At 40.0% G+C, this 27,963-nt stretch overlaps 1 protein-coding gene across 1 annotated transcript in view; it reads left to right on the forward strand.

Moving 5' to 3' along the window:
• Positions 1–7,436: 7,436 nt before the first annotated feature.
• Positions 7,437–27,963, forward strand: part of LOC139737986 (formin-like protein 3) — a 125,735-nt gene continuing 105,208 nt past the window's right edge. Inside the window, exon 1 of the mRNA XM_071648652.1 lies at positions 7,437–8,038. The gene's annotated coding sequence lies outside the window, so the exon portion shown is untranslated. The remainder of the gene's footprint in view (positions 8,039–27,963) is intronic.

Consider the following 27,963-nt stretch of genomic DNA (forward strand, 5'->3'; position numbering starts at 1 on the left):
CCTGCCTCCCCCTTGTCTTCGTCTATACGTTGTACGCCCAGCTGCAAACATCCTTATATCCGTCTCTCCTCGTGCTATATACCTCCCTCCTCCCCCGACCCCGCTGACTATCTCTTTGCCGCTCTGCTTCTCTCATTACCTGCCAAGCATACCGTGTAATCCACTTCCCAGGGCACTTTTTTTGACGTTTCGCTCTGTTTTTGTTTTTTGCTGCTGCTTCTTCATCTTTTTTTTTTTTAAACAACACCATACGTGGAGCAAAACTACATGTAATATATACAGTGACTAGCACCAGGCATACGATTATCTTTGATAAGCATTGATCCAGTGTTATGCACTTTTTTAACCCCTATTTGGGTTTTTATCACTTCCAGTGGTAGAATATACTAGATGGTATTGGCAATGTAAAGGTATAAGAATGATGCATACGTGTGAGTCCCTGTCTTTTAACACGTTGAGGACGAGCTGATTTTACCATAACATGTATTTCCCCGCAGGCACCTGCACGAGTATACTGTAAAAAAAGGAGTGTTCGTGTGCATTTTAATTTTGTGAATTTCGCGAGAGCCAGGATTCACGAAATTAGAATGCATTCAAAAGTTCTTGTCTACACTATATGCATTGAATGTTGGAGGCAACTCGCCAAAATTTCATGCCGCAAAAAAGGCCGTTGGCTCCAATTTGCGAAAATTTTATGGCCCAAAATTATTGTGTTTTACAGCACCTGGGGCTAGCCTTTAAGTGGTTAAGTCTCCAGGAGGTGGAATCTGTGATTGTTAAAACATGACTTGCAAATATGACAATTGACAGTTCCCTCCTTGACCTAGAAGACAAATGTGCTAAATAATTAACTCTTTCACAGCACTCAACTCACAATGTCATTGACATTTTGTACAATCAGGTATCAAGTTACTGTCTGGGTCCTAAATATATAAATTGTGCGATGCTTGAGTCTTGCACAGCGTACTGTTACCTGAAACATATTTGATCGATTGGTATCATTTCAGCTGAATAGTTTGACACATGTACAGCTGTGTGAAGATGGATGAATATTTGATCTATTGGTACTATTTCAGCTTTAGTTTGACACATTTACAGCTGTCTGAAGATGGAAAGGAGTTGCATTTCAAAACAAAAGTATTTTAATGTTACTGAAACAGTTTACTATTGTAAAGGAAGACTTTCTTTTTGTGATAAAGATTCTGCATGCTATCATATGGAACAGCAAAAACAAAATTGTTTTAAGCAGAATAACAAATAGATTGTAAATGTGACCCTTCTACTGAAAATTTATTCTAAACCTATTTATAATACATGAAAAAGGTAAAATGGAAAGGAAAACAAAGGAAAAGACAGGAGAGTTCTGGAGGAACATAGACCCCGTTTACATTGCGGGGCTAGACCGAGCCGCGGCCGAGCCCCGCAATTCTGTCCATTTACAGTGCGGGGCTTGGCCCGGGCTTTTCATTCAAACCTTTCAATATTTTGTCTTAGTGGCGCTCTGCTTTTAAACAAACGCAATTTGGTATAGTCTGGTTTGGCCCCGCGTTTGGCCTTTTGCGCGTTTACACTGAAATGAAGGCGAGCTCGGCCGCGGCTGAGCCGCGGCCAAGCCCCGCACTGTAAACAGGGTCATAGTAGGCCTATGCTGTAAAACGAGGAATCTTCGCGTGCATTTTAATTTCGTGAATTTTGCGAGAGCCAAGATTCGCGAAATTAAATGCACTTGAAAGTTCTTGTATACACTATACACATTGAATGTTAGAGGCAACTCGCGAAAATTTCATGCGGCGAAAAAGGCCGTCGGCTCCAATTCGCGAAATATTTCATTCTGCGAAAACTATATAATGTATTTTGGTATTCTAAACCCTGGCTAGATGTCCTCAGAGATGCTGGGAGACACTGCCAAATTAGGCAAGGTCACAGCGTTCCATGTCGGGGACTGTCAGAAAACATCTCGCTCACAACTGGCTTGAGGCGTTCCGATTTCTCATCCCACCATCTATTCCTTAGTGTTATTATATCTGACAAAATAGGGAAGAAAATCTTGATGATATTTCATTATTTGCTCATCCAATAGAAACATTGCTCTCTTTTTTTTTCCTTGTCTTTTTATTAGCCAAAACATTAGCGCTGTCATTTTCACACTCCTTTTTTGTTGCATTTCAAAGGTTCTCATTTGTTTATCTATTTATTCATTTATTTTTCATGGGGGGGGGGGGACTGGGGGATATACTGTAGATGGTACGTGCTTCAAAATCTGACCCGTCAATTCGAAACTATTACAGTCTAAATATGCTTTAGGCTATTCCTAATCTGTGATATAATGGATGTATGGTGTTGCACTTTGTTTAGAATCTGCAGAAAAAGCAGAGAAAAAGCGATACTTAGTACATACTGCTAACTGTATTGTCACTGAGCATGATTTGGCGGCTTTCATCTCATATTTTCCCCATGAATTTGCTGTTTAGTTTCGTCCCCGCATAATTGCAAAGTGTCATCTCTTATATCCTTTCTGCTCACTCGTGGTAATCGTCGCCACGTGAAGTTAATGCTTGGACGTGGTGGGAGATAATTTTCAGCAATCTGGCCAAAGCTGCGGTGATTTCCTCCCGTGAGCGAGGGTCCAACATCCAGCCCGGCGCTTGATTCTCCATCATCCCGGTGTAGATCCGTCCTGACGCTTTGCGAAACCACGAACTAACGAGTCGTCAAAGAGGATTTGAGGATGTCAACATAATCGGGCCAATCATGTGTGCGTGCTACATTTCTTTTTCGCCATCCTATCGTCACCATTTCAAACCCGCATGAGAGCATTGATGACATGCAATACATTGAATAAATGCACTTATGCATGCATCTGAAGCTCAGCCGGGGATCCGTTTGAGCAGCTACGATGGAACTGGATGCCGTACCTTTGAGTCGGTACAAGTCCATGGCCCGACAACACCGGCCCTTGAAAATCACTGCTAATCATTCCAAATTGGCAACCACAAGCTTGTTGTTTTTGTAGCTGATCTCTTGTCTTTTCCTGCCGCGGTGCGGCGGTAATCACGCTCGGCTGCGGAAGGAAATCCAGGCAGAGGAGGTGATGTCACCGTGCACCCCTGCAGGATGGGGAGAATTGAAAGCGGTGTGCACGCACCCGCACTGAATACAGTGGCAGGGAGCAGCACGAGGAACTTTCGCGTTTGCGATTTAAATTACGACTTCCTCCCGGAGAAAAATAAGCATTTTTTTTTCTCACTTCACACAAAGGCAGTTCTACACATTGTAAATGCTGTGCAGTCAGTATCAACATTTCCATACTATGTGAGAATGTTGCAGCTACTTTGCACATGTTAGTGTTTGTGTTGATATGTGGTAGTGTGGTAGTGTGTGTGTGTGTGTGTGTGTGTGTACAATTATTTGTCTGTATACATGCGTATGCATGATAGTTTAAAAGAGATACAAGTGAAGCAGGAATTGAGGAATATATTCTTCTCTCCTTTGTATTAATTCCCCCAAATCTTGCTGTGTACAAAAAGTTGTTCTAAGAAATTTGCCCTTAAAGGGGAAGGCTAGTAACTGATCAGTGGGAATCAGTGGAAATGCTGGGAGATGATTGTTCCAATGCTTATGGGATTCATTCAAGAGTTCATTGTATATCTATTGTTGTGTGAAAATGATTTGCTTCAGAACGGTCTCATATTCAAGTAATGTGCAGATTAATGCTCCGTCACTGACCAGGAACGCTAACCTGGAAGCATTAAACTGCACATTACTTGAATATGAGACCATTCTGAAGCAAATCATTTTCACACAACAATAGATATACAATGAACTCTTGAATGAATCCCATAAGGATTGGAACAATCATCTCCCAGCATTTCCACTGATTCCCACTGATCAGCTACTAGCCTTCCCCTTTAAGTTAAAGAGTTTGTTTGTTCATTTAATTACTTTCCTGTTTGTTTGTTGTTTGTATGTGTATGTCAGAATTGTTGTTGTGGTTGTTTTAGAGGGACCTGGGATGAAAGATAGGGATTAACATCACAGGAAGTCTGATATGGCAGCCACAAAAAAACAACAACACCATTATGTTATCTTGTGTGCCAGTGGTCGTTGTTCACAGTACATATGCACTGCGTAGTGTGACATAAAAATAATTTGAAAGGCAGGTAGTAGTCTTCATCCATGGCTGTTGTATTTTGAACTGAGAATGAAGTGAAGTTACATAACTGCATCGTGGCATTCTCCATGTATCATGATACCTCTTTAAAAAACACTAAAATTCAAGTATTGACATGAACAATCACATATGAAACAAAAAAGTTAAACCGCTATTTTTTTTCTTTTATTGTAACTATTCATTAGTATATGCACAGATAAAATAAATAGCTGTTTATCAAAGTGAATGCAACATTCAGGTTACCCAGATGTTTTTCCATCATGTACAGCTTTACTTTTATTCTCTTTGGATCTCTCTCTTCTCTGTCTCTTTCTCCCTTGCTCCCTCTCTCCCTGTCTTTCTCTGTCTTTTTCTCTATTTATCTATCCATCTATCAATCTGCCTATCTCTCTATCTTGCTCTCTATCTATCTATATGTCTGCCTATCTATCTATCTCTCGATCTATCTCTCTGTCTATCTATCTTCGTATCTACATATCTATCTGTCTATCTCTCTCTTGATCTATCTATCTATCTATCTATCTATCTATCTATCTATCTATCTGTCTATCTATTCTATCTATCTATCTATCTATCTATCTACTATCTATCTATATCTATCTATCTATCTATCTATCTACTATCTATCTATCTATCTATCTATCTATCTATCTATCTACTATCTATCTATCTATCTATCTATCTATCTATCTACTATCTATCTATCCATCTATCTACTATCTATCTATCTATCTATCTGTCTATCTATTCTATCTATCTATCTATATTTATCTATCTATCTATCTATCTATCTACTATCTATCTATCTATGTATCTATCTATCTATCTATCTATCTATCTATCTATCTATCTATCTATCTATCTATCAATCTATCTGTATATCTATTCTATCTATATATCTATCAATCTACCTGTCTATCTATCTTACTATCTATCTGTCTGTCTATCTATCTATCTATCTATCTATCTGTCTATCTATCTATCTATCTATTTCTGTCCCCTTTCAGGATCTCTGCAAGTAATAAGGAATTGAGAAAAGGTCAGAGACTTGTTGTACAGCAGTCCTTCTTCGCTGTCAGACAGTGACACAGACTGGATCTGAAAAATACTGTGTCAAAAAGTCAACCATTACTTGTCATATTAATTACTCACATCCCATCTATGGCATGATCGCCAGTGGAAGGAATGGGGGGGGGGGGGGGGGAGAGATGGGAGTGGGTGAAGGGGTATAGGGGTTGTCAAACGTCTTGTATTGGTGCCAAACACTGCTCCGAAAATACTTCTGGAATTTTTGCTGCCATTTCGAAAAACCCTCACTGTTGCCCCTTCCCCTGCTGTAAATTGCCTTGGTTGTCAAGGTTTATTGGCTGTTATATACACTCATCAAATTTGATGTGTGTGTGTGTTTTTTTTTTCTTTCTGTACCCATTCGAGCCTCATTGTCACAACAACACCAGCAATGAAAACAATAAACCCATCTGATTTAGCAACATGATAGCAAAGTTACTTTTAGATGAATGATGTACACATCCTGGATAAACTGTGTAGTTTAAAGTGAGGTACATGTACCTGTAATGATATCCTTCTGATCTCCTGCAATGAGTCTAGTGTTCATTTATTGACTTGGATTTGCAAGTGCTATATTTGTGTCACTTTCTATTTCTCAGATAGCACAGTAGATTTAAAAGTTCCCCTGCAAGAAAAAAAAAAGTAATTTCACCATTCTTCCCCAGATATGTAAAAGACTAGATGTGCTCACTCTTTCTCTAAGATGATAGATGATCATTTGAACTTGTAAAGTCAAAAACAAAATCTTCAAAACAGAAAAAGTTCGACAGGATAGGAATGTAAGATGTGAAAGACAATGAATAAAATGGCCACAGAAAAGACTTCCATTTATGCAGTGCCATTGCTTTATATGCTGCACTGCTTATTCAAGAAATATCAGCATGGTTGTAAATTGATGGGACTGCAGTCATAAGTTTGATTTGCTTGTCTTTCATTTGGTTTCATTTCCTGACCGGCATTCAGAATGGCAGTTTTGGGATGAGAAGAACATTGGAAAGGTGCAATTTTACACTCTGCGTGACTTTGTGATCATGTCTTCAAAATGATTGCGAAACCAAAGGATTACTTTGGCATTGCAGGATCGGTTCAATGAAGACTTGATGTGCTGTGCTCATGGTTTAATAGCGGACTCTCAAGTCTGGCGATATGATGGAGAGGAGCACGCCCTCTATGGTGAGAAGACAATCTCTCGTCTGTCAGGATTCATTTGGCTTCAGGGTATTATGTCGCTGGCTTCTTTTGAGACAGTGGGTAGAAAAGCAGTAAACATTGATAGAGAGAGGGAATGTCACTGGCAATATGTGTAGATGAAGTGTATCTGTCCTTTTAATTAATGTGTCATAGATTGTGTCTACAGATTCTGGGAATCTCAGTTTGAATGGTCAGAGCATTGATATCAAACTTCTTGTCATACCATACATGTGTCTTTGATGGTTTCTTGCATCATAAATTGAACAAAAAAATCTGTAAAAAGGATGAGAAATTAAAAAAAAAAAGAAAACTATGCATTTCCCCTGCATTGTAAGGTGGCTTTTTCCCTTGAGAATCTGGCAAGCTATTTTCTTCGTGATATTTGGTGGGACTTGTCTCATGTTTTGATCGACATCCTGTATATAAATTAAAATTGAATGAAAAGAAAGAAAAGGAGAGACTCAGAGAGAGAGAGAGAGGTATCATATATAGTCCATATATTTCTGTCTGTCTGTCTGTCGCTTTCTCTCTCTATATATGAGTATATATATATATAGCCTCTGTATTATATTTGTTTATGAGAGAGAGAGGGGAATTAAAGAGGGAGAGAGAGACTGAAACACTATGGAGAGGGAGAGACAAATGCAGAGAATAACTTAAGATACAGATATACAAAGGGAAAGAAAATTGAAGATAGTACAAAGGGAACAGATTAATTAGAATGAGCAATGAAGAGAAATAATGACAGGGGGAAAGGAATTTAAAAAGAAGAGGCAAAGATGGAATGTTGGTTAGCCAGGGACGGAGTTAATGATGTCCCCCTCCCTTGCCCTTTACCTCCCCACCCCACCCCACCTCTCCCCTCCCTCCCTCCCTTCCCCCACACACCAGCAGGAAAATGTACACCCACAGAAAGTGAATGAATACACTGTGAGCCTAGAAAGGAGTGTGTCCCTTTCCTGCAGCGACACACACACATGGTTGCAATGTGAGTGTGTTGTGTGTGTGTGTGTAAACTTCCACAGTGAAAAAGATCTTGTTCTGCTCCCTGCACCAGACACACAAGTTGTCAGTTGGCAGTGTCAGTGCAGCTGAATGGGTGTGCGTTTGAGGGACTAGTGCTCGCCCCTTGACTGACGATACATGGACTTACTACATTTGTGTTCTTTTTCCCTTTTTTTTTCATCTTTTTTATCCCTGCCGACGGTGTGTTCATTGACAAGGAGGATTTATATTGCTTGTGGATTTACATGCAAAAAATATAAATAATTGGACTATCCTGGGATCAAACTGTAAAACAGAGGTGAAAAGGAAACTGACAAAAGTTCAAAAAAAGACTGTGAACTGTCAGACTGCTTTTCTCATTTGAAGCTCGGCGGTGGGAACGCTTAATGCTTTTATATCTTCATTTGGAGAGAGTTTTTCGACGAGGCAACCAACTTTCAATTGGACCTGGATTTTTTGTAACTTGTGTCTTACATTCTTTAGTGGCTACAATTGATCATTATCCGAATATCTTCTAGGCATCATATTTGGTTTTGTCCAATTGCTTACTCCTGGATTTATGTTCGGAAAAATGTTTCCGAAGTCATCTACTCAGCATAGTTCGTAAGTATGCCAGCTTTTTTTTTTCTCGCCCCCTTTCTATTCTCCTTTGCTTTTATCTCTGTCTCTTTTATCCCTTTCTCTCCATTCCACTCTCGAGTTGAGTGAGAATGAGAATATGATCCAGATCATAACTTTCCGACATTCTTTGGAGGTTCGGTCACCGATACTATTTCTCTCAGTAGTTTATTGTGTGCTCTCCGGGTCTTTTCCTCGACCGCTCCATATCCGTGCCCTCGTTGGGTTGGATTACAAACTACTGTTTGGTGTTTGCTCCGGTCTCTCTTCGTTCTGTTTGCTCTTCCCTGATGCCTCCGAGCCCTCGACAACTCTCTTTTTTCTCGACAGATTCTAGTTTTTTTGAGGGTAGGTCATCTCTCCTCTGTCTTGTCGGCTTCTCTTGGCTCACTTTCGTTGCAGTGAGCAGATGGCTACTAAAGTCTCACCGCCATGTACTCTTTTACAGGCAGAGTAAGCTGTTCCATCCTAGGTTGTGAAACGGGTTTGTTTTCTCAGTCCCTCCGTAAAGTCTAGTAGACCGTGATATGTAAAGAAAAGAAAGGAGAGGGAAACTGTTGTATATCTCACCCCGTCCCCCCCCCCCCCAAAAAAAAAATATCACCAGATAATGGATGAGCTCATCTACAAATTTTCTGAGGTGGAATCACGGTCCTAAATGCGTTTGAGGCATTTTCAGACAATAGATAAAGGCAACCATGTTTTCAAACGCATTTAGAAATGGCATTCAAAGGGTAATTTGAAACGTGATTGGGACCATGATTGTCTTTTTGTGAGTAGATACACACAATGCCATTTTGAAGCGCATTTTATATCTCTGAGCTGCCAAGGTCAACATCCAGCATATACGCTGTGGGTTACAAAAATGCTCGCGCCTCAGTTGACCTCTACTTCCCGGGTCCAGCGGCACAAAGCACCTCCGCAGTGACAACACTCGAATCGCGCCATGTTTGTAAACGTCATTCCAAATGCGTTTTGATACATAATTCTTTCTCTCGAGTTCAGTGTTCTGGACAGGCCTCTGCTGTGTATAGAACATTTTGTGATATCATGAATAGATGCATTGAATCCAGGGAAGAAAGAGCTTGCTCTTTGTGAAATGTTCTCATACCATGATCTGCATTGGCAGAAGGCTTAAGTCAAGTGCAATGCCTTTTTTAGATGTCAAACATTGATTGGCTAATAGAGAGTTACACAGATTGATAAATGGAATGAGTAATAGATTGATGTATAAGTAGATAAATATTGAGATACAAAGATGGGGAGATTGATAGATGGATTTATAAATAGACAGATAAAGGAGGAAGAGAGGGAGAGGGAAAGACATTAGATGGAGAGTTTGAGAGAAAGAGAGAGAGAGGAGTGAGAGAAGGAGAGATTGAAAAAGCAAGATAATGAGATAGAAAGAGAGAGAGAGAAACTCGCCAGGAGTTGATGGAGTCTACTGATACCACTCCTAATCCTCATGAATGGACGGAGGATTGGGGGGGGGGGGGGGGGGATGAGGGAGGGATGGCGTGAGGGGATAGGTCTGTCATCCAGTCCGTCTACCCCAGATTTGTGAGTCACTGAAGAAGGGGTAAGAATAGCGCCCTTTGTGAATCTCTGAGGGGCCGAGCAATGAAAGGCTTTGATTGTTAGTTTTTTGTCAGATTTATAGCCCCTAAAGCCCACCAAGATGAATTTAGTGGGTTTCTTTTTTCCCCCTCTCTCTTTCAACATTTATTATTGTTATTTTTTTCGTGCTACTTTGTGGCTAGGGATGGGGTGAACCCAATTCATATTTCATTCTTCGCCATTTTTTTCCCTTCCTCTCCTTGACATTATATCAAACCTACATGGCTTTGAGCTATTTTATATCCAAACAACCAGTTTCTTGTCACTGAACGTCAGCTTCTGTGCTGTAATAGAACCCTTTAAGGCCGCGTTCATGCGAATTTCGTAGCCAGAATCACAAACATGAATCATGATTCAAAACGGCGTTTCAAATCACGGTCTCAGCGGAAGAGCGTTCATGCGGGCTTTCGCAACGCTGATTCTGGCTCTGCTCATCCTTTGCCATTGCGCAGCGCACTGCGCAGTTTGACCTTGTCTCTGCAACTCGAGCCAGACCTCCTTATGCCAAGAGATCAGTTAGTTCATTATAGGCCTCTACGTTTTTATTTCGGTGAATACTTTCCAATAAGCTGTGGCATTCAGGCTCTGCCCACAAATCGAGGAATAATCTTAGTTCTTCGTCTCTCCAATTGTTTCCATAGGCCTTGGTAGACACAGCGCTGCAGCCATTACTATTATCAACTCATCGGAGAGTAATTACATGTATTATTATATTAAACAGCTAGATACTAGCATAGAATCGGTGTATGGCGTTGATGTAAACAAACAAGTGCAAGTATGGTACCGAAACACACGATTCAGAAGACGTACACAAGCGCGCGAACAGAACAAGAAGCTGTGGAATACCCTATAAGAAACACGCATGCGCACAGCGCACAATGACGTCATAGAATCATGATTGAAATCACGGTTGCGTTCATGCGGTTTCTGCGATCGTGATTCTGGCAGAATCATGATTCAAAACGCCCTTTTTTCCGCGTTTCAGATCGGCGTTTTGAAACGCGTTTAAATGGAAAAATCGCATGAACGCAACACAACTAAACACGTTTAGCGACTAAACTTGTTTAGAAACGCAATTCTAGTTTCGCATGAACGCAGCCTTAGTCACTTTGACAAGGAGAGCCATGGGGTAGCATTTACTCGAGATTCACAGGATTTACTGGTGTGGTATATATTTATGTATTTTTTTCAAATTGATTGTAAAAGCTCCTTTGTTTTTCGTTGAATGAGAATGAGAAGGGCGTTAAGGTGCCTTGAACACTATGGCTTTAGTTGCAACTGAACGCCCTTATCATTCTCACCTGACGATAAGTGAAATTTTCCCCCTTTGATTCTTTAATCATACTGCAAGTACAATACAGTATGTGGCTACCAATTCCTGCTCATGTCAGCTTGGAAATATTAAAGTATAATCCTAGTGACATTGTTATTTTGTATGGCCATGGGTTTTAGTAAGGATATATATTCATTGTAACATAAGGGCTGTGCATTTTCTTCAAAAGTACGGATTGATGAAACAGCTGTGATGCCCGTTGAACATTTCATGTGTGTGTGATATAATGTGCCGATTATTGTTTTGAAAATATCAAGGTCTGAAGTTGCTCATTCCTATATGGGAAACGAATATGGTTATAGTCTACTCTTTGTTATCAGCGTGATCATCATAGGTTGATTTTATAAGACCTGGAGAAGTAATGCCTGCTTCCTCATTCACTACCCTAAATAATTCAAGTAGATTGTCTCGGGTTTTATTTATGGCATTCTCTTCATATATAACCAACTCTAAGCTGTCAAGGTATGGCTGGGCTTCTGACTGTACTCACGCTCAGCACCAGCCTGGGCTGGCGAAACAAAACAACTTCTCCTCCTGCGAGCATGCCGCCCATTCAAGATCGTCGTCTGGATGGCTACACTTATCACGTATTCTTGTGTCTGGAGCGTGGCGCGTGCCATCACTGTTTGTGAGAGCCAGAAGCCTGCCCCAGCCAATTCAGACAAAGGGATGGCAATTGTAAAAGTGGTGGTGGTTGTAAACAAACACCCATTATTTCGAAAAAGAAAAGGTCCTTATAGATCCGCCACCAGCGAAGCATGTCATTGATCCAGACAAACCCATCAGAACAGGTGCAAGATTTGCTCAACAATTGGCTCCAAATCATGCGTAGCAGCAGCGTCCCCCCTTCCTCTAGTTTGAGACCCAAACACAGGATTGATATACTTTCCTCTCCATAGCTTTGAAAAGCCCTGTTTTTCTTTTTGTTTGTTTGTTGTGTTTTTTTGTGTCCACTGCGCATCACAATTTCATGCTGAATAGAACAGCTGTGTTCAGAGTGGGTTACCCTGGGTTCTATATCTGCTATGGTACCTAGCCATGCGGCTCTATTATTGATCCCTCCCCACTCTCTTGGCACACGAGTTGTCTGACCTAGTGCAGACAGCCAAACCTAATATTCATTGTGTTAGAATCAAGAGATTTGTTAATGGTTGCAGAATTAACCAACGCTGTAAATGTACTTGATATTTTGTTGTTGTTGTATGCTTAGTGAACCTGTTGAGGACGAGTTCCGAGTATTCTCGGGCATGTGTCTATGGGAAACGCGTGTTGTAGCAATATCAGTCCGTCCCCAATGGGTTAATGAATTGTAGCCTGAATGTAACCAAGTAGGCCTACAGAGCTACCTATTCTCATAGATTCTACAGATGGCACCTTGAATAAGGAGGCATCGCCATGTTCTAAATGAGAAGATAACCCGTCCCTCGTTTCGAAGTACCAGTAATTTTCTTCTATCAATGTGCAAGTAGTGAGCGAATATTACCTAGATTGGTCCTGTAGAGGGATTTCCCTGGTTTTTGAATGTGTCAAAATTGTGCCCTAACCTTTTATTCTTCTAACTTAGCCTATGCACATACTAAGTTTAGTGTCCAGACATTGTGAAATTGGTTTGGGGCTGTGAACATAACAAACATAAATCTTTTCCATCACAATATCGCACTATCCAATGTGCTGCTAGTGCTACTGTAAAATCAGAAATATTTGTGTGCATGAAATGTTTACAAATTTTACAAGGACCTAAGATTTGCAATATAAGTAAAATGCATGCAAAAGTTTGTTTTTCCCTTCACAATGCATTGAATGCCAGTGGCAATTCACAAAATTTCATGCTGTGAATGTTTCTAGATTTACAGTATTCAGGTATGTACATACTCTTCGTGTTTCAGTTCTGTCTGTGGCATGACCTGTATTTGGTTTGTCAAAGGGTCAAGGGTCGTTGTTCAAAGAAGAAAAACAAAACAACAACAACAAAACAGACAGACACAAAGCGAAGGACACCACCCAATCGCCATCACCACCACCACCACCGACAACAACAACAACAATGATGGAGTTTATAATAGGGCTATAGCCTCCTTTTATAGATTTGGGAAAGTGTGAAAACAGGGAGAGCTGGCAAAACGCTTCTTTAGTCCGTTCCCATTTCCCAGCCGTGGCAGACTCTGGAAGTGGAATTGACTCTGAGGGTTAGATGGCAAAGTTCAAGTCCAACGTCATACACAGTATGTGGGTCTATAGCCGAGGATTATAACGGACTCAAGTGCACAAGACAGACAGTGTGTGCCCAAGGGGAAATTGTTTTCTGAACTGGACCGATGAAGGAGAAACAACTTGATCAGAAGAAAGTTGTGGGATGTCGATGTTTTGTCTAATTAAATGTGATGACCTAGTAATAGGAGTCATGAGAAAACCCTTGTCAGGATTAAATGCTTCATGAAGTTACTTATAAAAGAGCTTAAAGGGATCGTATAGTTTTGGTTGAGACTCAATTACAGGTTTCTAATATTTTTGGTGAGATAATGAATGATAATTTGAATTCCTCTTAAAATGATATGCTCTGTACTATTTCATAAGTGTTTTCTTGGTATCTCGCAAAAAGTTAAAAGCCCAATTCTCATCTCCACCAATACTGTACCATCCCTTTAAGTATAAAATGCATGTTTTGGTCACTTTCATAGTTAGGCTATTTCATAGATCTTCTTTCTTATTCTGCTGATGCTACCTGAGTGGAATTCAGTGATTCCTCGGTATTTGAATGCTCATACTTTTCTTTTGTCTCAGATCTCATCTGGTCTTTAAATCTGATTTGCTGCATTATGATAAATTCTGTCTTGATATAATATTATAGGGAAAAAGAGATATTTTGCTGATGACAGAGAATGAATTCTAGGAATGTACATACAATGCTTGTGATTAGAAATATGTGTATACTATGTCAAGAATAGTACGCTTCGGTGTGTAGATTTCCTACAGGCTGCAACAGTTATCTGTCGCTAATAGAAACAGGAAATAGACTTATTAGCACGCAGGCTGAAGTGTGCCCCCGATAAAGCCAAATCTACGATACAAGAAAATTTTTGTTGATAACACAAACATATTTTTTATCTATCAGGATTGACTTCTGTCTAGCACAGCACTCAGGGTCATGAGATAATCAGTGTGGTCTGTTTTTGGTAGGGATGTTAAAATTTGTATGTCTTTCTTTTTTTTTAAAGAGATTTTTGGACACTGGGGAAAAAAAGCAACGACAGAGAGCCTTTTTCCTGTTCCTTTTCTTGTTGGATCGTCACGATCTCAGCAAAGAGGAGAGCTACTTAAATCGAAGTTGACAATGGATGGGTCATAGTTCATCTATTTAAATTCTTCTCTTCTTGGTCTTTTTTTTTTCTTTTTCTTCGGAGGAGGTGGGGGCGACATGGAAGGAAGTATGTCATTGGTTGGGCTTCCCGTCTTGTGCGCTCTGCATTTGAAAAGAAAGAGAGAGAAAAAAAAAATGATGTTGAAATGTGATATTCACTTTGTGTCTGATATGATTTTGATCAGTGCTATCTGATGGATGCTACTGACATTGTCTGGCCTGCTCTTGTTGTTTTTTTTTTTCAGAAAGATTACAAAAGAATGGCTTGGTGTGCACATTTTGTTTGCATTTATACTCATTGCTCTTGTGATTGGTTATGAATTCTATGCCGCTTCATTCTCTTAAATGCCACTCACAATTTCATACCTGAGAATTTATTAGATGCAGTGAATAAAAAATGAATAGAAATGCCTTCTTTTGAACAATTCTGACCAAGTTCATGAATGTAGCAAAGTTGCGATCTGTTAATTTGTATGGTACCAAGGAGATATATTTTAGGCCTTATTGAAATAATAGGTTTTATTTTAGGTTTTCAATGTCTAGAAAATATATCATTTATTTATTATCATTTTTCTTTTTAGATTGCCTAAGCAATGCAAAATAAATAATGACAGAACAGAGCAAATAAAATCAAACAAATTTACCAGTATGCATAATTTAGGAAATGAATGAGTGTACGGATTCTTCATAAAACTTACTCATCATTAGCTTGATAAAGTCTGTTTTTATTTCTAAGGACTTCAGATTATCATCGTCAGGTCAATTAATCTGGAGTGATTAGGATATCGGTCAATTACCTGCACTGTCCACGCAGGGGAGGAGGGGCTTAAGAAGTAATTCCTGGGATGTTGATTGAGATATACCTGGTGTAGCCCACCATAATGCATGATGCGCAGCATGTACTTTTGTACGCAGAGTTCCTGTTAATGGAGTCCGCCTTGAATTTCACCCATAATTAGCTGCTTGCCCGGTCCGTAATTCAATTAAAGTTGTGGGACGCTGTTTGCAGGTAAATCAATAAACTACAATTGTAGGTTTGAAGCGAAGGAGAAAAAAAAAGAGAGGAAAATAAGAATTTAAAAAAAAAGAAGAAAGAAAAGAAATGTCCTCGCTTTGAGCTGCCCCCTGGTAGCTAGGAACTGGATGTATCAGAAGTTAGACATTGAAGACTGGTGTTTTAGATCGAGGCTGGGATATTGGTTTGAATGTCAGCCATGAAAATGCTAGAAGGTACAAGATGTAGCTGAAGTACACTAGTGCATACTTGAATATTGCTGCACATGACAAATCATTGCATTTGTGATGAATTGTGAATAAATCCCATTTGCCTCAAACATAGATGTCTGCATATATAGGAATGCTTGTGCAGCTTAGCAATTCAGTTTAATATCTAGAGCATACAGGATGTAAGGCGAAGTCAATTGCAGTTTTGCATTGACCCTCTGGTTTGAGAAAAGGATATCATGTGAATTGAAATATAAGCCAAACATAGAATATCAATGTATTCAATCTGTCCTTAATGTATTTTGTCATTAATTCTATTTCACCTGACCTTTTTATATGCATCTCAGTGACACAAACCAATATTTTAAACACTAGCTATCATTCAACAGCATCTAGAATGTAGAAGTCATACATGTATATCTGGAGATACAGCAAAGCTGGGCAATCATATATGTAGGCTACATGCTGACAAATACTGAACGAATTTGCATTTTGTTCATAAATATTTGTTGATATACTTAACAGTGGGAGAATGGTATTTTAAAGCACCTGCCATTTTGGGGGGAATGTCTGTTACCCTGATATGTTGATGAATTTATATAATTTTTTTTTTTTAGTTAACTTGTCATATAAAGAATGAAATCATACCTACCAGCAATTATGATATTATTAGATCTACCCTCCCACTTTTACAGTTTGTGCTGATTGGAAAGGGTGTTCCACTCGTAAAATTCAGAGCATTTGAGCTGGTAGGCCTGATAAAAGTTGTGGCGGTAGTTGTGGTAAGGGGGGGGGGGTAGATTTCTACTATGTCGATTTGTATGCAGATTGCGTAATCGTAGCTCAATTTCCAAGCAGATTATGGACGGACAGTTCACGATAAATCATCCCAGAACAACGACTCTCATTAGCCTGTCAATAAAAAAACCCTCGGGTGCAAAGTCTATCCAGGCCACGGCATTGTTTTTTTATGCACTTTCATTTGAGAATTGTCTCCCACCTAATCCCCATCGATGTATTAAATTCTATCTACTTGTAGAGCAGAGGATGCAGCATAATCAATCACATCCATGAATCTTAATACCTGGGACTACATGTATATCCCATTAATGCAGTTATAGCAAAAGATGTTGATAACTAGGAGTAAGTGCACATAATGCTTGCTTCTTCTGTTTTTCAGCTCCGGTACCTCATTCCTCCATTCTGCACTCCTCTCCCCTCCCCCACCCCCCCCCCACCCCCCTCCCCTCCCCACGCCTGTGTAATTAGATATTTTTTCCCTCTCCTAACCTTATAACAACACCTTTGTACAACAGATATTGATTGTTCTTAGAATGAAAATATGTTTGTCAAGATAGAAGTGCCGCTAAGGCTGTGTTTATTAAACCTTGTACATTATGTGTCTTGATGAATGGGGCCAAATGGAGATTGTCCGTACACCTTCCAGTGCCGATATTGCATATAGCAGGGACATTAGATTATTGATCGGTGGACCCCTTTGCTGGCGAGTTCCTTCGATCCCACATGGAATGATTTATGTCGTGTCCTGACTGAGACAGAAGTGCAGTGGGAGGGGAATGATAGGTGAGATGCTCCACAGGTTGGAACAATGCGGCATTGCGTAAATGTTGGATAGGGCTGATGCCAAAGCATGCAAAACAATGGTAAGATTTATGATATATTGTGGAAGAACTGTGGGCACATTATAGGAGTGACAAACTCCAGACAAATTAGAAAAAGATTAAACCAACAAAACAAAACAAAGCCTCCAAACAATGCAAAAAGGTCATTCCCCCCTCAAAAAAGAAGAAGAAGAATAATGTAATTTGTAAAACCACAAATGTCTGTGTACACTTTAATTTTATGAATTTCTCAAGAGCCAAGATTCCTGAAACTGAAATGCATGTGAAATTTTTTGTCTACACTATTGTTGCCTTGAATGCCAGTGGGAATTTGTGAAAATTTCATTGTGCAAAAGTATCTTGCTTCACAGTAAACAATAATCCCAATACATATCTCATTTTAGCTACTTGGAAATGAAGGTTTGCTGTCACTTTTGGCACATAAATTCTCCTTGACCTGTAAAGATGGTGCAAGAGGTCATATTTATCTTACTGTCCATTTGGTTTTCAGTTTTCATTTCAATGCTATCACGTCGCTGTACATTTTACAATAATCTCAGGAGGTCGTAGCCTGAGTCACATGATAGTATTGTCCCTTCCCCCTTTTCTAATTATGGTTAAACAGGAGTAGATGGAATGGAATAGGGAGGGGGATTGAGAGATAGAAAAAAAAAAGAGATAGAAAATAAAGAGGGGGAGAGATGAGCAGAAGGGGAGATAATATATTCCGCACTAAGGGTAATTTGAATACCGTTTAATAAGCCCTATATACAACTTCTTTGTGGCGGCCGTCTCTGTCTCATCTTCGGCTAATTTCTGCGTCCAGAAAGGGGCAACGAGTGGGGGCTAATTAGGCCGATGTCCCATCTCTCTTTTACTGTCATGTAACCCAATACCTGGCCGCACGGAGGGTCCCTTTTTTTTTTGTCTCCACCGCTGACAGCCCAAGCATATGCAGTATATACTGCGACATATGGTCCTGCCATATCAACTCTTTCATGTATGTCAGCGTGGATACCTAATGGTCTTCATTCAGCTTTCTATAATGACCGGTCCAGTTCGCGCCGTTTGTTCTCACTCGGGGGGGGGGGGGGGGGGGGGGGGGTACTTTTGGGCCATCCTGCATCAATCCTGCATTGTCGTTGATGTTTGTACTCTTGTCTCAAATTGATTTCTTCTGTAAACATTACGTGAAGATAACTTGCAGCAAAAGGCAGGCAAGATTCAACTCTCAATGTTGTTGATTGATATGTTTTCCTTCTTGAGTTCTTTCCCAAAGATATCCAGTGCAACAATGTTTTTTGAGTGTAAAAGTCTGATTTATTGTATCTGAATTTTTATATTTTACAACTTAACAAGTCAAAACTTTTGCCCCAAGGGTAGTGTTTATACACATATTTGAAGTTGTTTCTCTACAGAGTTTCTTTCAAATCAGTTATCCTTCTATCGTGAAAATGAATCTGGAAATCTTATTTTAAAAAAAGCAACAACAACAAAGAAACATGTATTGTTCAATTGTTCATTTTGATGTCTTAACAAAAGATACAATGAAAAAGGAAGTGGCGGAGCTTGTTTAGCCATTAACGTACTAGTTTCCTCTCAAGAGCATTAGACAACCGATTATGTTTTGTGTGAAACTGTATTAAGTGATGTATAAAGTCTTATAAAGTGCCATTGGCAAGCCTAGTTTCATGCAAAGAGGACTATCAAACTTAATTGCATATAATATGCTCTTATAAAAAGATTTGTATTCGAGGCAAAACAAACAAGCAAACACACACACTTGATGACACATAAACAACAAAACCAGTATGGCTATCGCACTGTTTGTTTTGATTGAACAGCGTGGAAACTAGGCTAGCAGGAAGAAAGGAAATTGTAAAAACATCAGTTTGCTATTGTTGCCATAATAATTGTCAAATGCCTCATACTATTTTGCTGCATTGGTAACCTACGTATGTGTCATAATGTTATATGGGACTATCATATTGTGTGTGTGTGTGTGTGTGTGTGTGTGTGTGTGTGTGTGTGTGTGTGTGTGTTTGTTTGTGATTTGTTTAACATGACCATTAAAGCACAGACAGAAAAGGAAAAAGAGATCTAGATATTTTTGCCGAAGTGTGAACCCAGGAATGAGAGGAGCAGATTTTCTTGTTTTCTTGTAAGTTCAAATGTGAAGGATAGGAGCTGTAGGCGACCATACATGTGTGTGTCAGCTTTGTAGCACTTCGTCCTTTCTCTGGATAAAGCTCTGTGACTTTGTTGTGCTACAACATTGATTAAACAGAACAGGTTCTTTTGGCTTTTAAGTGCAAACTGTATGCTTGTTTTTATGTGGGTGCAGTGAAGAAAGAATGAATTTTCAGTTGTATTTGTACAATTCCTAATCAGCAAGAGAATAGAATTATGAAAACTTGTAAAGAAAGAGATCTTTATCTCTGTTATCTTTCATTGCTTATTTATGTCAATGTAGGGCAATTTGTCAATCAGTTGCAAAGAAATTTTTGCTTCACATGCTGTATACTATTAGTGATCTCATAGATGGAGGCCTATTTGCAATGTATAGGCCTATATGCATACTGCTCAGTGCTAATAGGACATCCATGCGCACATGTCAGTTGAATTTGAATGAGAAAATTCTTAGCGCAGTGCTGGGCAAGTGTGATTAAAATGTGGAAAAAAGAAGGATGAAGAAAGAAAGAGCAAAAAAAAAGAGAGAGAGAGAGAGAGAGGAGGAAGGGTTAAAAAAAGAGAAAGGAATTCAATAATAAGCATCCATATTACAGCACACTATGCAGAGCAATAAGAGAGAGATGAAAGGAACTATAGTGGTCTGAAAGAGATGGAAATATTAATGAGATAATGATTGCAATTATGCATATTTCGGATGACCTCATGCGGAAGACATGATGCGAGGGAGCACCATCGCTGTGCCAAAAAATTAGGCGGACAAAGGGCTGCGCTGACGAGACTCACCAATAAAGACGTCCTGCCCAATTTTCCTGGACAACGCCAAAATCAGCGGATTGTGTCGAATTGGAGGAAGAGAAAGAGATAGAGAGAGAGAGACAGAGCGAGAGAGAAAAAAGACAAAGGGTATAAATCAAGTCAGTATCCATTGTCATCGCTGTGAATTACAAGCGGTTGGCAAATATTGAATACACGTCTAAAAGCCACCTAATTTGTCGCTTTGCATACCGAGAAGGTCAATATTAGCTCTCAATTGAACTGTGTCCACAATAACAGAGAAAAAACAGAGAGAGAAAAAGAAGCAGAAACCCTTTCCAATGCTGCAGGCCAAATGCGATGAATAGGCAACTGAATGTCATTTGCTTAAATCTGGATCCACTTGGGAATTTTAGGCATGAAATGACGTTAAGTCAAATAATATATGACATCATGTACACTTTGGGTTACTGCAAGTGTGGAAAATGGGATCCATGTAATAGGGATGCATTGTACAAATATCTTCTTTCTTTTCTGCTGTCTCTGTGGGATCTGTAGCCACTGGGTTTTGGAATAACAGTCATGTTGAATCAAGAATTGAATTTTAAGATGATTATAATCATAATTTCTCATCTTTTCTGCTATTTTCAAAGTCATTTCTGCCATTCAAAATATACTTGAAATTGATTCATTCCTGGGGAAACTAGAATTACTGGTAGTTCCATAGTAGAGTCTTGGAGGATTTTTCTCTAATCACGTTGTCGATGAGGTTGTACTCTTGTCATATGTGGTCAGCTGTCCATGTTCCTTGTCAGAATTAAACAAACAAAGAAACGGATGGCCAAAGAACTCGTACAAATGTAAACATTGATATCTGTGATTGTGTGTGTGCATCAGTGTAGTGTGCAATGCAGCTGCAGTGAATATACGAAATAGGATTTTAGTTCTATGCATCCCTGCTCTATTGGCTTATATCTCGGCTGTATGATTTTTGACAGGGCGGTGATTATTCCACAGAATTTCACACATAGAAATAGCCTTTAACTGCAGAAGGGTTGGGTTCTTCCCACAACATGTCACTCTGAACCCCCCCCCCCCCTTTCCCCTCTCCAAGACACAGAAATCAAGTTAGCCGGTAGTGCCAGATACACAAAAGCTCCCTCTGTGTTTTGTACCATAATAAGCACCACGGAGTTTTAAATCTAATAGCTCCTGGAGTGTTGCACATGACTGAGGCGCTGGATCAACATCATAATAGAAAATCCCAAGTCTCCTTTGGGGGGACAAAAGACGAGCATTATGTGGTCGGTATTGACTCTTCAACAGGTGAATTGATAAGACCGGTGAGGCGATCATGGGCCACCTGCCCTCCTAATGATGTTCTGGTATACACCCTTTAGTTGCCAAAGACCTTGTTAGCATCAATTTATACCAATCAGTGGAGATGGTTTCGAAATTTTTAAGCTCCTCCAGTTATCTGAGGGAATGTTTGCCAAAAGTTGGGCTGAGCAAACATCGCCAGTGTCATTGTGATGGTGATCATGGTGGTGACAGTGCAGCAAAATACCAGTACGGTAGCTAGCTAGAGATTTTTTTTTTCTTTGTATTTGAAATTTGATCTACTGTAATGTTCAAAGAATAAATATTTGATGAACAAATAATTGGTTGATCGTGAATGGATTGTTTGAACAATGGCTGACATTCTGAAAATTAAGAAAATAACTTGACAAATTTGTGCATTTGTTGCATTCTCTATTGTTTGAAAGGACATTAGAATGTAACGAACACATGTGTAAATGAGAGCTGTCTATTTTTGCAGTCTCGAAAGAAGAAAAACATTACATACGATCATTCTGTGCACTGATGAAATTCATCAAATATGGTCATGGCTTTAAAAAGGCCATCTTTCTTGAATAGATGTGTTGGCATGCCCTGGAAATAAGAAGAGCCAAAAGATGAATACTAAGAAAGATAGGGTATGGGGAATCCTCAGTATATATATATATTTTTTTCTGTGTAAAAAGTTATGCAGGAAGCTATTGAGAAAGATTTTTAGATTTTTAGGGTGAATAAGATTGTATGTGTGCAGAGATGAATTATGCAAATTTACCAAGCAATATCGAACAGGAGGAGCATCCACCATATTAGGCCCGTTCACACACAAGGGAAAAAGTGCGATTTAAAAATCGATTTTCTTATTGCGATCAAAATTTCGAAATTTTTTCCAGTGTGGACAGAAAAATCTCACTAATTACCGTGATCCTAATCGCGATCCAACTCGCACTATTAGTGCGATTTTTCAGAATAATCGCGATTATTTTGCCAAGCGTCGTGTGTGTGAGCGCGATCGAGATTCGGAAATCGGTATTTTTAATCCCATCGTTCGTAGCGCGTGCGAAACTCTATTGGGACTGCGGGGTCAGTCTTCGGTCATGCAAGATTCGCGCATGCGCAGTTTGGCCACTGATCGTTCTTTCCTTGCTGCGAAGTGCGATTTTTCCCTGTGTATGAACGGTCGAAAAAAAAATCGAAATTTGGATCGCGATTGAAATTTCGATTTTCGTTGTTTGTGAACGGGCCTATTGAAGGATTTCCCTCCCCCACCCACCCTCTCCCCACACAAACAAGCAAGCAAACAAACAAACAAACAAACAAATACGAAGGAAACAAGCTATGCAGAGTGTGTAGGCTTCGGTAATCCAAGCACCATGTTTTCATTTACATGTGCTGTTGCTTTTAAAGCTGCGAATGTTCAAAACATTGTCATTTGAAATCTTTTCCTGCTGATGATTACTGTAGGCCTATACGCCGAATATTTCGCGAGGTTTTATTTTTGCGAATTTCGCAAGTCAGCTGCTATTCGCGAAATTAAAAACATGCGAAAATATTGACTCTAATGCCGATATGAATGTGATGTATGGGACCACGGGTATACATTTCTCCGCTCAGTACAGGACTCCACGATCGCGAATTTAACCACTCTCGAAATTGTCGGGAAGTCCCAATTCGCGAAAATTTAGACTCGAGAAATATATGCTGTACCAGGTATACAGTACTTGTTGAAAGCTAATTGGCTGTAGTCATGGCAGGGGACAAGATCTTCCATATTACTGTCATCATGGTTAAATGATATTTATAAACGTGGATGATTTATGAGGATTTTTTTCTGGAGCTGACATGCAAAGAGCATGCCAGCACTTTTCTACCTTCCCAGAAACACTAACCCAAAGAAGAAGAATAAAAAATTGTGAGACACCCGAGCTGCTTAAAGGTGATGATGAATCGTTTCGTCAAGGCGAAATACAATGTATGCGCCCACCCCTACATGTGTCCCCCTTCCCCTGCATGCACCCCTTTGATGAATCAAAACATGCCGGGCTGATATTTTATGCGGTAATATGTCAAAGCCCGGCTTGTTAGCGTGCCACTGGGAAAACAGCCCTAAATCACAATATAGGTCACTCCCCCTGTTCTCAGGGACTAAACCTTGGAGGTATAACAGACCTGTAAAGTGTAATGGCGCCTCCCATACACTATCACATGTACACATGGGCGTGGAACAATATAACTACAGTTTCAGACTGATCGTTTCTGGGGGCACAAAGGTAACAGCTGTTCTGGACCGATCATTAATTATTCATGTATAACAGTTCCGATCGCTTGGACAAGGCATGCAATTGTCGCATGTTTATAGGCATCCGGTCACCATATTGATTTTTTTCCTTCTTTCATTTGTGGACCTGCATGTTCCAATCAAGACCTCACAGCCTTTGTTTTGCGTCATCATTGATTTCGCCCGCTGGTGTTTATCGCCCCCCAAAAGACAGCCAGTATTTGTTCGGCAATTTGCACATAACTGTACCCTCTCTATAATCGGTGTAACCGGAGACGTACAATATATTATGTAGGGCCTACTGGTAGTTGCACTTCTCTCTCATTGGGTACCCTTGTGCCCTGTTCAGTTTAGCTGTTGAAAAATTTTTTCTTCAGTCAACACTTCATACCAGACTTGACCAAGCAAAAAAAAAGAAGCATTCCCTTCCATATGGTATTTTCCCCAGACAACCTTATAAACCTCAATATTTCTTTTGACAGTTAATAACTAACTCACTCTGGCTATATGAGCACACTGATATGAAAACAATGCAATTTTTGCACCTCCATCCATGCTAGCTGGCAAAGTATGCCAATCTCGGAGTAAAGAGACCAGCTGCAATAAACTTGAAAATGGGTCTCATTTATCGATCCAGGTAAAGAAAAAAAAGTGAGAAAGAGAAAGTGGGAGAAAAGAAGTGAAAACCAACAACCACAAAAACAAGAGAGCGGCTAGACTCTGTGGTGCGTCTGACACCCCGTAATGGTCTGTTTAGGCGTTGCCATGTCTTTAGGTACAGATCAGGGCGGATGTGCCCATTTTCACCCCTCGGTGCTGCAAGGGTGTGACTCACCCCTGCAACTTCGCCCCCCCCCCCATTTCTTTCCACAGTCTTTATTGTCTTGATGACCAAACATTTAGCACCAAAAGTAAAGTCATTGATAGGTCAGGTACCCCACCCCCATTGGAGTATACCCCTCTCTCATCTCTGTCAGTAGTACCTCTTCCCCTCTCTTTTGTTTTCTGGGTCCTGTCTTCTTTGTCTTTACTGTCCCTCTGCCCCACCCCTACCAACATCTGTCTATTCTTCCTTCTCCCTCTCCCTTCCTTCTGTTATTCTTCTTTCTTACTCCATTTTGTATATCTTTCAAAGCTTGTAGCAAGCTTGTCACTAGCTTGTAACAAGCTTACAGCAATCTTATAGCTTGTGAATGCAAATTTTGATTGTAGTACTCACACGCAATCTTACTGTGAACTTGAAACTTGTGTGCTAGGACTCTGCAAGTTTGCAGCAAGCTTGCAGACTGACTACTTCTGGTAACAAAAACTTTGCTAGCTTGCAGCAAGGTTGTGGACCGCTTCAGAAAAACCATGATGCAAGCTCGCAATTCCCTTTGCCCTCTTGCCAAAGAGAGGCGGGATGACTATACCAGGAGCTAGAGAGAAAGATCTTTCTTGCATTTGGTTTGTGATATGGACAAGTTTACTCTTCAAGATCCACTGCTTCAAAATGCCATAGTGTGCACACTAAGTTGCCAGTGGTGCTGGCAGAATTTGAAAGTGAATCTCTTTTCCCTCCCCAAGCTCTACAGCCACATACGTATGTATTAGGCTCCACTCTCTTTCTTTTATATTTCTTTCTTCTTTTCTTTTTTTTTTCTTGTGCAGTTCTGAGACATTTTGTCTTTGGCTCAAGCGGGCTCAAACTGAAAGCCACCCTTATTTCGCTGGTGATCTTATTTATTGCCATAAGTTATCCTGACCTGGGGCGGTAGGTAAGATGGAGGGGGATATTTCAGCATGATTATATAGTGAAAAAGGATGGAGAGAGAGAGAGAGATAGATAGTAATACTAAGATAGAGAAAGGAGGGTAAAGGAATATATTAGCCTCTGGGAGGAATTTTAATCTTGTGAATGATAGATTGGATGAAGGAAAACAGATTTCTTTGTTTTCGCAGTCCATAAGCTGGAGAAAACTTGCATACTTTTCTAAATGTAAATATATTCTTTTTTTCAGCCCTTTCCCTTTTCTTTCTTTCTGTTGAAAGTTTCTGACAGTAACTGAAATATGCTTGTTGGTATGCCCTGATTTGTGGGTTCTCGTCATTTATTTATCCATAAACATCTTCCAAATGTATCTAGCACTTTTATGGTTTGTATCCCATAACTGATTGGTGATGTGTAACGGGACTTGTATTTTACCTTGATGACATTGTTATTCAAGGAATCATTGATCTTTTGAGTCGAGGAAATTTGAATGATGAGTCATTCAATTGTGAATAAACAATAACACCTGCAAGTACTACAGTTTCAACACAAGAAGATGTGATTAAAGGTCTTTAGAGCAAAGACTAAACAAAGCTTTCAAGTCCAACTGTGAATGGAGTGTGTGGCCTGATATAAACCAGAGTTATTTGATTAGTGTATGACTGGGAAGAAGGAGAGACTATGGTCAAGTGTGTGTGTGTGGGTGTGTGGTAAGTGACACACTGGATACATACACAAATACACACACACATACACACACACTTAGTCATATACTAACGTGTAGTGTTTGGTGGTGCATTATTGTCCCTCACCTCGCGCTGTGTTCTTGGCGTGTGCTGGGCAACCGCTCAGGTGTAACAAAAGCTTGTTGGCCTGCCCCCCATTCATTACAATCCAGAGATTAGCTCACTAACGCAGTCTGGCAGTATATCCCCCCCTTTTTTTGACAGTACCGAACTCTGGAACAAAGAATGAAGACGCGTGCAGTGTGCTCCCCCAGCCGTAAAACTGAAAGCGGTGTGCATGCCGCTGAGAGAGAGAGGGAGAGAGTGAACCCTTTGACGAAATTTGACGGATGCACGCAGTGAGGGAATTTTCCTTTCTCTTCTCTCTCTGCATCAGTGTGTGCGTGTGTTATTGTTGCAAGCACACACGTCTGCTGCCGAGCTCGCAGTGATCCACAAGCTCCCTGCACCCATCTCTCTCGCGCTTTGCTCGGGCACGGGATTCATCAGCGCCTACACAGGACGCGAAGTTAGACGAGGTAAATGGATTGCCGAGTGTGCCCTACGATCGCAACGGGGACTCCTTTTTACTTTGCCGTGCAAATCTTCCTAAAGGATTAAAATGGAGCTATTGTATTAATGGGATTTCCATCTTTTTTATTTCACTTCCTTGGATTAATCATCGTCAGTCAGCTCTATTGTTTGTGTTCGATGCTGGCACTGGCACTCGTCTGCTGCTTGGATGGTTTCTTCTTTGTCATCATGTCTTGATCTGTGAGCACTTTAGTTGTGATTTTCCCCCTTTGATCATGGAAAATAATTTCCTGGGCCACCTTGATTCAGGTTTTCATGTGATATCATATCTGGGTGGAGAATGTCCCCCTGGCGTAGGAGATGGTGTGTATTATGTATGGAATCAATGGAAATAGTTGTTCATGTTTGAAATTCAAGATTATTGTGCTGTCATGCAACTGACAGAGCAAAGAAACCCCCAAATCACAAGGCTTTCATTTTCTCAACATCATCTTTATGTGGCTTGTCATGTGTTGGAATCAACGTTGAATAGATCTGTTTCAGTGAATTTTATCTTGCATTCAATATATTTGGTTTTGTAGTATAGTACCACTACGATTACTTCTACTAGTACTACCACTTCTAGTTCTACTACTACTTCTTCTACTACTACTATTACTACTTGTCCTACTACTACTACTGCTACTACTACTGCTACTGCTACTGCTACTACTACTACTACTACTACTGCTACTACTACACTATACTAGTTACTACTCCTACTACTACTACTACAGTACTACGATCCCTACTACTACTATACTCCTACTCCTACTCCTGCTGCTGCTGCTACTTCTACTGCTACCTCCATTACCACTGCTATTACCCCTACTGCTGTAAACATTTCATTTCCAATCAGCAGAATGATTGTTTATTTGGCTTTGACTGAGTTAAGATGGGGTCATTGGCATACACTTGTATCTTTGAGCTTTTAAAGTGCTGACGATACAAGCAATGCACTTACAGTTGTATCTTGGCAGCTCTGTGGGAATGACATATTTCAAGAAGTCGTGTTGGAGTCAATGGGAACTGGTTGTGATATGAGTGCAGAAGTTGTTGTAATCTGTAATGATCCTATACTGTAGTAAAACCTCAAGAGGTATAGAAGCTCCCTTGCAAGTAACATACAGTATACTGTATAGCATTGAT

Source organism: Diadema antillarum, unplaced genomic scaffold (assembly GCF_040938485.1).
Source record: "Diadema antillarum isolate AM-2024a unplaced genomic scaffold, OU_Dant_1.0 seq00000718_RagTag, whole genome shotgun sequence".
In the NCBI taxonomy this organism is placed as follows: domain Eukaryota; kingdom Metazoa; phylum Echinodermata; class Echinoidea; order Diadematoida; family Diadematidae; genus Diadema; species Diadema antillarum.